We start from the raw sequence: 13,325 nt of genomic DNA on the forward strand, positions 1-13,325 counted from the left end.
CAGGCTCCTCCGTCCATGGCACTCTCCAGGGAAGAATATTGGAGAGGGTTGCCATGCCCTTCTCCAGGGGATCTTCCCGACCCAGGGATCAAACCCACGTCTGTTGCATTGCAGGCGGATTCTTGACCAGCTGAGCCACCGGAGAAGTTACAGTGGCCCTACTCCCCCACTAATCTCAGCCCCAAGAATGATGCAGGAGCTTTAAATCTTCCCCGAGGTGCAGGATCAAGTCCAGTTGCCCAGTATTCAAAATTATGAATCACCATGATCTCTGTTAAACTCTGTGGGAAAAGATACATTAAAAAGATATGAAACATAACCCGTGTCTCCATTAGAGCTCTTCCTATTTTCTCCACCAAATAAAACTTTTCTGTTCTCCCAGTTTTCAGCTGCTGTCATTTGTAACTTTAACGATCAGAAAAATCTTTCTTTTCATTGTGAAAATAATTACAAGTTACAGGTCCTTGCTCTGCCCCTGATTACTCTGGAAGAATAATCCTCTCCAAGCCTTGGTTTTCCCATCTACAAAATGAGAAGGCTGTGTATAGCTTGCCAGCTAAGGTCCCATTCAGCACCAATATTCTGTAAATCTGTGAGAAATGTGATTATAAGTTATACTAATTTAGCCACAAGAGAGTATAGTCCTTACAAACCTGAAGTTCCAATTATTTGTATCTAACTTGACAGAACAAAATTAAACTTGGCTTGCCATGGGGGAAAACCATTATCTATACTAATTCTATTTTCTCTTTTGGAGGACTTAATGGTCCATTCATTTATCAGATTTTGGTAAGGGCTTATTCAGTTCACTTCAGTTCAGTCGCTCAGTCGTGTCCAACTCTTTGTGGCCCAATGGACTGCAGCACGCCAGGTTTCCTTATACATCACCAACTCCCAGAGCTTACTCAAACTCATGTCCATCGTGTCAGTGATGCCATCCAACCATCTCATCCTCTGTCATCCCCTTCTCCTCCCACATTCAATCTTTCCCAGCATCAGGGTCTTTTCAAATGAGTCGGTTCTTTGCATCAGGTGAACAAAGTATTGGAGTTTCAGTATCAGCATCAGTCCTTCCAATGAATATTCAGGACTGATTTCCTTTAGGATGGACTGATTGGATCTCCTTGCAGTCCAAGGGACTCTCAAGAGTCTTCTCCAACACCACAGTTAAAAAGCATCAATTCTTTGGTGCTCAGCTTTCTTTATGGTCCAACTCTCACATCCATACATGACCACTGGAAAAACTATAGCTTTGACTAGACAGACCTTTGTTGGCAAAGTAATGTCTCTGCTTTTTAATATGCTGTCTAGGTTGGTCATAGCTTTTCTCCCAAGGAGCAAGTGTCTTTTAATTTCATGGCTGCAGTCACCATCTGCAGTGATTTTGAAGCCCCCCAAAATAAAGTCTGTTGCTGTTTCCATTGTTTCCCCATCTATTTGCCATGAAATGATGGGACTGGCTGCCATGATCTTAGTTTTCTGAATGTTGAGCTTTAAGCCAACGTTTTCACTCTCCTCCTTCGCTTTCATCAAGAGGCTCTTTATGTGCCAGGAACTCTGCCAACCACTGTTACCACCTTCACAACAGAGGCCCGCGTGTCTAGGAGCGGTGTATTAGCTGAGATGAAGCTAGTTGCTGCAACCGATAAACCCACAGCTATCAGGGGCTTGCGGTGAGATGTTTGTTTCTCATTCACTTGAAGTCCCACATGTGTGTTCCTAACTGGGGTGGAGGGGAATGTTCTCCCAAGTAACGATTCTGGGGCTACGGCGCCTCAGTCTTGGGTCTCTGCTACCTTCAAACATGGCTTACTGGTCACAGTTCTCAACTACCTTAATCTGGCCGAAGGGTGCAAAGCATGGAGGTTTTTCTTAAGGGCTACTGCTATAAATGGTCCTCGTAACTCCTGCTTGTATTCCTTTGGTTCTCCTCAGTCGTGTGATCATGCGTCACTCCGGCGGGGAGGCTGTTTGTCCAGGAGGAAGAGGCCCAGCTTGCTCATCACCTGTCAGTCTTTGCCTCAACAGCCATTAGTCCCATTTTGAAGATGAGAAAACTGAGGCTCAGCGAGCAAGTGGCAGCTTCAATTTTAAACCCTGAACCCTTGACTGCAACACAAGTGCGCCTTCACATAAATGCAAGGGGACTATGCTTGTGAATGCTGTGATAGCGAAACCAGAAAGAGAAACTGATGAAGCAGCTTGTTAGGGAGGGAGATTAGCCTTGCCTATTGGAGCATGTGGGGGCTTCCCAAGTGGCTCAGGTGGGAAAGAACCCACCTGCCAATGCAGGAGACACAGTTTCTATCCCTGAGTCGGGAAGATCCCCCGGAGGAGGAGATGGCAACCCTCTCCACTATTCTTGCCTGGAAAAATCCCATGGACAGAGGAACTTGGCAGGCTATAGTCCATGGGATCGCAAAGAGTCAGACACAACTGAGTGACTTAGAACAGCATTGGAGGATGTGAGGGTCAGAGGACCAGAGAAGTTATTCATAGTAAACCAGTAAGACCAGCCAACCAGGCAATGGCTAAGCTGGGACTCCAAGCCCAAGTCCTCTTTCTGCTATGCTGCCAGATTGCCTTACATTCCGTCTTGAATGACAGAAAGGTGTTTGCGGGCCCACAAGAAGAGGCAGGGCACTGCAGACAGATAGAATGGCATGGATAAAAGTCTGCAGGCAAGATAAAGCCTCCAGAGACAAAGCTAGTTATTTCATGTGGTCAGTTATCTGTTACTAAGGCAATCAAACTGTCTATAGCCAGCCCCAAAGTAGATGACGTCTGTGGAATATTATTTCTTGGATAGCCCAATTGTTATATTGTCTGTCATTTTTTTATATTTGCATAAAATTGAACTTTATGATTCTATGATAATAAAATCCTTTCATTTATACTGAGCTTCTACCCACTAAACTTTCACTAAGATGTACTCTTTTATGTTACAGCTATATACTTGGATTAAAGCAGTTACAGATCCATCTAATTCCACATTCAAATAACTGCCCCGATCAATTTTTATTTTCCACACTTTCCCTTTTGATCCATTATCTCATTTCTCCAAATGGCTCTACGATCATTTGCAAAGCCTGGCATTTTGCTCTATGTATAGGTGCTGACCTATACGTTTAATAGTTGTGCAAATCAGCCTGGCTTAATCTGTGCCATTCGTCATTATTTGCAGCCTGATTAAAGTCATGAATCTCTGAAGTATAACTATGTTTTCAAGATTGTCATCTAAATTATGTAAATAACAAGCCTCGTAATTAGCTCTTTTCTGATGAGCTTCCGTTCAGGTTCAAAGTATGTCCATCTATATTTATCACGTTCAAGATGCGCTTGTCTGCCTGACAGCAAGCCTGTGCAGGAGGCGAGCCTCTCAGCTAAGAGTGACGCCAGCACCCTGCCCAGGGCAGCCTGCCGGCCGTCCCGTCTCTCCATGTCAGCTCACACGCTCGCCAGTCCAAGGCAGGAGATTCTTTAAGGCGTGAAAACAGCTGAATCCTTATTTCTCCTAACAACTTCTCAGGATCTTAAGGTTGACCACCGTGTTTCTTTTGCCATATTGTTTCTATCTCTAACAGGGATAGTTTTTTAGATCCTTCTAGAGAAATTCTTTGTATTTTTCACCTTCACTCGGAGGTAAGAAAACCAAGCAACTTCCCTGTAACAGTCAGGGGTTCTTGGAGCTTCCCTGGTGGTTCAGTGGTAAAGAATCCTCCTGCCAGTGCAGGAGACAGGGGTTCGATCTCCGATCCTGGAAGATCCCACATGCCGAGGAGCCACTGAGTCCGTAAGCCGTGACTGTTGAGCCCATGCTCAAGAGCCTCGGAGCCACAGCTGCTGAGCTCACTCACGTGCTGCGGTGCCTGAAGCCCCAGGGCCCGGGGCCAGTGCTCGGCATCAGGAGACGCCGTCTCAGTGCGCCGCCCACACGCTGCATCCAGAGAGTAGCCCCCACTCACCACAACCAGAGAAAAGCTCGTGTAGTCACGAAGACGCCGCACAGCAATAAATAAATAAAGTCATTTTAAAAAGCCAGCGGCTCTTCTTTCCAGCAGGATGGGAGTAGGCTTCCAAGCTGACCGTTGGAAATCCCACCATTGGGACTGTTCCCGGCAGCCCCGTGGAATGAGCACGTGTAACCTGGGTTCTAATCCTGGCTCTGCCACCCGTGAGCTGCATGACAGGTCACCTCTCTGAGCATCAGGCTCCTCCCCTGGGAAACGGGGTAATTACAGCCGCCTTCCAGAGCTGTCGTGAGATGTAAGGGAGGTTAACGTACACCACATGTCCTGACAGGGTTCCCCCAGAGAACAGTCTTATACAGTGGTTATACACCTCGGTTCTGGACCAGAATCCCACTCCAGTACTTTCAGTGACTTTGAAAAACTTCATCAATTCTTCTGGGTCTCAGTTTCTTCACCTCTAAAATGGGCATGATGCATCAAGTTGTTTTAGAATTAAATGTTTTGAGATTTAAATGCTTTTACCACACAACGCATCCTTTGAGGCCCAGGACAGATCAGTCAGCAAACCCTACTGACTCCGTGACTCTGTCAAGTGCGGGCCTGAATGTGGTGTGGTATGGTAGCGTCTGCCCCGCAAAGTTCTTCTGCCAGAGATGAACTGCCCTGCAGTTCACAGGTGGGATTGGCTCCACAGCCGAGAGGAAAGAGTGATGATTAGACAACTGGACCAGAGAGGAAATGAGGGAATGCTTCCTGGAGGAAGAGAATCTTGAGCTGGACTTTAAAGAAAGATTTAAAACACCTGAGGGGGAAGAGGTAGAGGCTCTATCCATAGTGGCTGTTGGGTTTTCAAGCCAAATATCTCACATTTAATAACGGAGCTCTATAATAAAGGCAGAAAATAGGTTAGTGGTTGCCAGGGATGGGAAATGGGGTGTGACTGCTTATGGGTATGGAGTTGCTTTGGGAGGGTAATGAAAACATTCTAAAATTAAATAGTGGTAGTAGTTGCACAACTCTGCAAATATACTAAAAGCCAGTGACGTGTATACTTTGAAAGGGTGGATTTTATGGTATGCAAATTAAATCTCAATAAAGCTGTTATTTACAAAATAGAAGAAAAAGGAAGCACTAATAAGATCCTATCCGTGCTTCCTGTCCCCCTCCAGCCTTGGGAACTGCCAGGAAGCAGATGTGTTCCTGACACAATGCCACAAACCATGAGGACAAGCACAAATATTAATGGATGACAACATTTTTTCATCTAGCTCAGTAATTTTCAGTCATGTGTAATTTTGTCCCAGGGGACATGTGGCAATGTCTGGAGACGTCTTTGGTTGTCCCCACTTTGGGGTGGGGATGCCGCTGGCAGTTAACAGGTAGAGGCCAGGGATGATACTAAACACCACACAGGATACCAGGCAAACCCCCACCACCACCACAACAGAGAATGATCTAGCCCAAATTATCAATAGTGCCGAGGCTGAGAAACCGGATGGATCTAGCCAAAATGCTACAGATTCTTTTTACCATCTCTTTTCAAATGTAAGTTTATTTTTAAGACACAGAAATGAATATCTAAAGCAATTCAAAAATTCTCTCTCCAAAGAATTTTTCCCTATATATGATTGTAGCAATAATATCCCAGTTTCAGTTTGTTCCAGATTCATAAGGAAAATGGGCTTTTTCTGTAATTTCCTAGTTTATTCCTCTCTTGAAAGCAAAACTAGGTAATATCTTTACAGGAATATGATATTTCCATTATATAAAAAGTTTATATGTTCGATTCAGTTATTCATTCAAGTTTCCTAGGTATTTCTTTGGGCACAAAAGCACTTTTTACTTAACAACAAGGACAGAAAAATGTTGCTCTTCCCTTTAAAATGAAATTTAGAAGAAAAATATCTTATTGGGAAAATGGAAGTGTGTGTTCATCTTGAGGGGGGTGTCAGAGATGGATGGGTGAAGAGAAAGGGAAGGAAGCGAAGTCTGACTGCGTCTGACTCAGCCAAGCGGTCCTGGGCAGGTCACTGTCCTCACTAAACCTCAGCTTTGTGTGCGTGCGAGCTAAGTCTCTAGAGTTGTGTCTAGGGCAACCCTGTGGCCCTGTAGCCCACCAGGCTCCTCTGTCCATGGGATTTTCCAGGCAAGACTACTGGAGCGGGCTGCCAGGCCCTCCTCCAGGGGATCTTGCCGACCCAGGGATCGAACCCTCGTCGCTCACGTCTCCTGCATTGTCAGGCGGGTTCTTTGCCGCTGAGCCACCTGGAAGCCCCGCCCCTCTGGGTTACCATGAGTCAGATGAGATCCTGCACGTCAGCACCAAGCCCATGCTCAGGGATGTGCCCACACCCCCAAGCAGCCCTTGCTTCGGGCCGTCTGGACCGCCCGCCTCACCCCCAACACACCATTACCCATCCACACTCACATCAGTAAATACAGGGCCCGTTGCTCCTTAGCCAGCACCGGTGGTAGTTTATAGAAGTGACATTAACGAAATGAGTTTGCCACCAGGGATGGCTCTCTCTACTGTCTGGCCTGGAGTAGGGCTGTTAGGGGACAGCACTTGTTACCTCCAAGGCGAGAGTCCCACCCCATCTGCTCTGAGCTCCCAGGCAGGGCATCTCCAGAGCCCTTCCTTTGAATGCCAGGTCTGCTGAGAAGCACCTGGGGGTAGGAGGCGGGCAGCAAGGGGATGTCATTCACGCTCATGGGGCATCGACCAAGGGCTTGCCCTGTGCTGGGCACTTCACATCATCCTCTCCTGTGACTCTGCAGTGAGTGACCATGGTCACGATCGGGACCCTTAATGATTGCTAGATTACATGCTCAGCACTTCACATGTACTGACTCATCTTAATTTTACAACAAACACGTGTAGAAAATGATGTCCCCATTTTACAGGCGAGAAAAACGGGGCACAAACGGGGGAGATGGCTTGCCTGGAGACACAGGAGGGGTGAGTCAGGCTTGCACCTGTCCACCAGGGGGCTTCACACCACACCACAAGCATCCGCTCCCTCCCCCGACCCACTTCACTCTAAACCGGCTCCTTTCTGTTTAACAGTGACCTACGTCCAAGCTGAGAGTTATAATGACGTATAATGGCTGGGGTACTGTCCACAGTTCTGATGTTTCAAGACTAAGTCTGCCTGCCTCTAGACAGACTGCAGAATGCCAAGAGTTAAGTGAGGGGCTCAACCTTAGATGCCAAATCCAACTTAAGTCAAAAACATACTTAAAATTGGAAAATGCTACAGTCTTAGCCTTTAAAGCACTTCTAATTTTTAAAAGAGTCAATCATACTGGTTTTCCATTCTTTTGAAGGTAGAGAAAATTTTATCGTCCTTCATAAGCCAGTTTACCCCTAGGTTAAAAAAATTCACCATAGCTTTGTCTGCATATCACTAGAGCCCTTGAGCATCCTGATTTGTACCCCACTATCCAGGAACCTAGGTCTGTATTCAAGCGGACCCAGGGGCCCTGTTCTACTTAGATTCACTTTCCCTTTTCAGTAAGTTGTGTTTTCATGGACAGTCCTAGATTCAGTATGGTGCCTCCATACATCCCAGGCCAAGAAATGGCCGTACCTCTTAGGACACCTCTGGGCTGTAATTGATTCCCATGTTCAATACAGTCCAGATTCTGAACCCAGAAATGACCTTTGAGGAAATGGAATGTAGGTAATGGAATGCACGAAATAGCCCAATATTTCATCACATGTCACAGGAGTAAAAATAAGTGCAGTAAACGATGCATCACTAATGAATCATCCATCAGAGATCCACCCAAATGACATCTTCCCTCTGCCTAGATTGCCTGTTCCTTTTCCCTCCCATCTTCATCTTACTCAGGTTTCAGGAGATGCAGCTCAAATGCTCCTACCTCTGGGGAAATCTTCCTATATGCCACTGAATTAATTGTTCCCCTTTCTGGATTCCCATGCACCTTGTACTGACAGCAACTCCACACCTGCTGTACCTGGAAATTACCTGTGTAGGTCTGTCTTCTCTACCAATGAGCTTAAGGGGGACCCTGTGTTGGCTTGTCTTGGAGGCCCCCTGCCTGTCAGTACCTGAAGCAGAGGAGTAGTGAAGACCTCTGGGAGGAAGTGGGAACAGCGAAAGGAAGAAAGAGGAAGTATATAAGGGGAAAGAGAGGGATAGAATCCAGGAATGTGGAGTCCATACAAGTCGGAGTTTTCCACAATGAGAGGCTGGTGAGATGGAGATTGTATTAGCGTCCCAGGGCTGCCACAACAAATTACTACAAATGTGGCAACTTAACACAGAAGAGATTTTTTCATTACCAGTTTATCAGGCCAGATCTCCAAAATCAAGCTGATAGCAAGGCCGCATTCCTCCCAGGCTCCAGGGGACACTCCCTTCCTGCATTTTCCAGCTACTGGTGGTTCCTGGGGCTCCTTGGCTTATGTCATAGCTTCAATCTCTGCCTCTGTTTTCCTGTGACCTTCTTCCCTGTTCGTGTCAAATCTCCTTTCCTGTTCTCTTATAAGGACACCAATCACTGAATTTCAGGTCCACCCTAAATCCAGGATGATCTCATCTAAAGATCCATAACTTAATTACATCTGCATAGACTTGATTTCCAAAGAAAGCCACATTCATAGTTCCCAGGTGTTAGAATGTAGACATCTCTTTTGAGGGGACCTAATCCAACCCGTCTGCTCTGAAACTCCACATCTTCAACATCCCCAACTCCCACCACCACCCAGGGGTTCCCAGAGGGATGCATTCTATTCCCAGTCTTCCCGACTTGGTTCACTGCCCCACACATTCAGAAATGGTATTTCAGCATCACACTGGAGCACAGATGCAGCCACTCATGGCCAGAGGCCCACCACCAGTAGGATTTGGCTGCCCCCAGGCCAGTTCCATGGCCCTGAGCTGAGGGGATCATCATCTCGGCAACCCTGTGACCGATTTCCAGCCCAGCGGCAATGCTCTGTAAACAGGTAAGAGTCATAAAACACACCTTCAGTCTCCTAACATCTAGAGCTGGCAGGAAGCACAAAAGCAACATTTCCCTCCTGGGAGCCCCCTTCTTCTTCTTTGGCATCTACCCACCAGGATTTCTTGTTCTCCTGTCTTGGCCTCAGAACCGAAGAGAGGAGGCAGGCCGATCTCCCACTGTGACTGTGAAATATTGGAAGGGGTCAGGAGCCGCCCCGTCATCCCTGTGAACATTCTCCTCCCAAGTGGCATAGATCTTGCCTTTGTGGCTGCAAGCCTAGTTTCAAGCTTATCTTTCATCTTCTCTCATTGTGCCCACCAGGTTTCTAAGGATGTGCAGGGCATGCCCGAGAGCAACAGGAGATGGGTGTTCTTTATTCTTTCACCTCTGTGTGTGTGTGATGGGGGCAGTTATGTGGAGAAGAAGGCATGATTTTCCTTTTGTTGGAACCATTCTATCCAGCCCCAATGTGGTATTCAGAAAAAGGCCCTTCCTAGATAGAATTCACTTCACATCTTTATTTTGTATTCTGACAGCGAATGGAGAGTAATCTGTCCTTCCTGAAACACCCTAATCAACTAACTTAGCCAAGTTCTTTCCTAAACAAACCCTGTGCAGCTTCCAGTACTTTTTCTGCAAGAAATACCAAATTAGCTGCTTTGTGGTTTTCTCGTGAGCCCTGAGACCTTTATTTCATTATTAGGCACTCCCTGGCCTACGGGGAGCACCGCCTGGAATAGCTAAAACTGTCTATTGTTGAAGTTCATTTCATTTCTGTGCTTGCTTCCGTTGGTGATCTCGAACATGGGCTGTGTACCAAAATGTTACCGGAGGGGGAGAAACACATGAATAAGATGATTACGATGGCAAAAGAACCCAATTCATTTAAAATACCCCACATTGCTTTTCAGATTTAATCATTCATTCTTTCATCTGTACAAGGGTGGTCGTCAGTGTTGGCTGATCTTAAGGATAATCAGTGAAATTTTCTGGGAATATATTCTCAAACATGCTGCAAAATATATGTGGCTTAGCATTCCACATTCAAGTGGGAAGGTAGTTTTTATAAAAGCAATTTTTGCAGAAAATATTCAGACCCTCATTTACAGAGCTGGGGAGGTCATTTTGGTAAGTCAAGTCAGTCTGCCCTTGCTGGGCTCTCATCTCAGCAAGGACCCTGACAACCCTGGGAATTTGACAGGGCTCATTTGCAGCTTCAAAGACAGGAACTATTTAAATACACAGCGTTCACAGCAGCTGGAGGTAAGGAACTGCGGTGATACTGACACTTGGCCCCTTAACTCAGCTGAGTCAGAGCACAAACTTCCACAGTGCCAGAATTTTCAAGGAATGACTTCAGTGTTCCTCCCTGGATTAAGATGGACTGTGCATATGCTTGTCCTACTGCCCAATACCCCCCTAGAGTAACTATATAATTTATCATCCAAAAGTGGACACCTCTGAGAATGAAAGGGGCCTCACTTTTAACAATTAATCAGGGAAAAAAGGCATCAAACCAAGACTATCCCAGGCAAACTGGGAAGTATAGTCAATCCTGCTTCTCTCTCTCCCCCTAGGCCTGATCTCATCTCCACCTCATCCCTGGACATTTACCGTTCATCCTCCCAGCCTCAGTGACCTTTCTGATAGCAGTGGGGGTGAGGTGGGGGGATATCGATGGCAGCCATCTCCACGGCCTCTCTCCTCAACCTCACACTCGGATCCTGCCGTTGTCAGTATATGAGATGCCATATATTGATGCCATTGTCAATACATGAAGATGGCTGAATAGTATGTGTGGAATATAGGTACACAGGAAGATATGCGACCCCCAAATGTATGTGAGGAAACTGTTCTGCATCTCCCCTCTACTCCTCAGGTGCCAGCACCTGCCTCCTTGCAGGACTAACCACCTCAGCACCGCCAGCGCCTTCAAGCCATTCATATCACGGAAGCTAGAAGCACCCAACTTGCACTACGCAAACAGTGCTTAGAAAGTCTTCCAGTTCACCAACATCTGGCCTTGATGACAGAAATGGATTTAGAATCATAGACTTGGAAGAACCCTGGAGAACATGGCTACCCCATCCACTCGTCTTAAAGGAAATGGTTTCAGTCACATAAGAAGATGTTTTGTTGCTAGAATTTGTCTAGAGATGGAGCTTCCAAAGCCTAGTTCAACAAGTCTGTTCTCATATTTGCCAGTGTAAGCAGCCGGCATCTCCTGTTTCACATGCTCTGCAGTTTAGGGGTTATTTCCTCTTGTCTGCCAGTGTAAAGCATGCTCTGGAGGACAACCCCTTCTCTGCGCTTTTCTTTCTAGCCTTTGTCTTTCTTGTTCCTATTCATTTCATAATCATGTTTGGTTACATAGACTGTCAAAGAGAGGATTTAGGAGGGATGGTTTTCCTATCTGATATTTCTAGACCTTGGATCTCTGACTGATAATGACATCATAACATTCATTGTTTTCCATCTAAAGGCTATTCCTCCTCACTTGGCCATAGACACCCCTTTACCACTTATTTTAAAACTTGGATTTCATATCTAGAGAGTTCAAGGCTATCACGTCCTGGGATTTTATCCTACTTGGTCTCTGACTTCTAACCCCTCCTTGGTGTTTCAAGGACATTTGGGTTCAATATCATCTCATTCTACCTTAATTAAATCATCAAAGAAAAACTATCAGAAAGCTAGTTACAAGCAGAAAGGATCTGTAAGAGCCTTGTCTTGGGAGAACATATGATGCTCTGCACTTGCTGGGCTTTTGCTGAACTGAGTTAATTTCAAACTCAAAGTGTCCTTTTTAAAAAAATGTTGAAACATATCTGTAATGTCTGCAGTGAGAAGAACCTTACCTGAGAGAGACTGGGTGTATTTCATCATTAGGAAAATTTTGCTTTGGGGTTACTCGTATGAGATGTTGGACAAAGCTCTTGAGTGGAGGCCAAGGTCTGTGACCTTAAAAAAATCACTTCACCCCTCTGGCTTTGGTGTCTTCATTCATAAAAGGCAGAATATAAACTCACACTCTAACCTCTCAAGTCATAAATTTCATGATTCTCCTCTTCTACTCAGGTAAATAATGCATTTCCTTAAATTCTTTTTTACTTTTTAATATTTTTATTGGATTATAGTTGATTTACAACATCGCATTAGTTTCGGGCATACAGCAAAGCGAACCAGCTCTACATGCACATATGTCCACCTTTTTTAGATTCTTTCCCCATGTAGTCCATTACAGCGCGTTGAGTAGAGTTCCCTGCAACAGTACACAGTCCCCTGTATACAGTAAGTTCTTATTAGTTACCTGTTTCATATACAGTAGCACTTACATGTCAATCCCAATCTCCCAATCTACCCCTCCCTCCCTTCACCCCGTACAGTTATTTTGTTATCTACCTCTGTAGCTCTATTTCTGTTTTGTAGATAAGCTCATTTGTAACCTTATTTTATACTCCACATATAAGCAATATCATACGACATTTGTCATTCTCTGTCTGACTTACTTCACTCATGTGATCATCCCTAGGTCCATCCACGTTGCTGCAAATGGCATTATTTTGTTCTTTTTTATGGCCGAGTAATATTGCATTGTATATATGTATCACATCTTTATCCATTCCTCCATTGATGGATGTTTAGGTTGCTTCCATGTTTTGGCTACTATAAATAGTGGTGCTATGAACACTGGGGAGCTTGCATGTATCTTTTTGAATTATGGTTTTCTCCAGATATATACCCAGGAGTGGGATTGCTGGATCATAAGGTAGCTCTTAAATTCTTTTTAAAAAAAATAGTGTTCATGCAAAACACTTAAAACATATGAAATTACAAGTAACAACATAACAGTTTATCATCCACCCATATTTAACACATCTTAAAATTTTTCCATATTTACATAAAATTTGCTCTTAAAAAAAAAAAAACAAGAAATAAAACAAGATAAATCCATTTGAGGTGTTGTTTGAAGACTTTCCTGAACCCTTTCCACCCCATCTCCCTAGAGCTTAACACTATTTTAAGACTAGTGGTTTTTTTCCTCCCCCATCATTGTTTTTATGTTTCCATGATCAATGTGTGCTATCTCACATTTCAAATCCCTACCCCCACTAATCATTTTTGTTTTTCTCTTGGGAGTTCATTTTGATTGAGAGTCAACTTCATTCATCTATTTGCCCTTTCGTTATCACTGTCCAAAAGTATATATTCTTGAAAGGAAAAGAAAAATTTCATTCAAAATTCCAGAACTCAACTATTAAATTAGAATAACGTTATGGAGAAAATTATACCACTTTGCAGTGCAGTTTCTCTAAAGAATCCTTAACAGCTTCTGCTAGTTCCCCTTGTCCAACGGAGAAACAATTTCTACAGAATATA

This window comes from Cervus canadensis, chromosome 20 (assembly GCF_019320065.1).
Source record: "Cervus canadensis isolate Bull #8, Minnesota chromosome 20, ASM1932006v1, whole genome shotgun sequence".
Classification (NCBI taxonomy): Eukaryota; Metazoa; Chordata; class Mammalia; order Artiodactyla; family Cervidae; genus Cervus; species Cervus canadensis.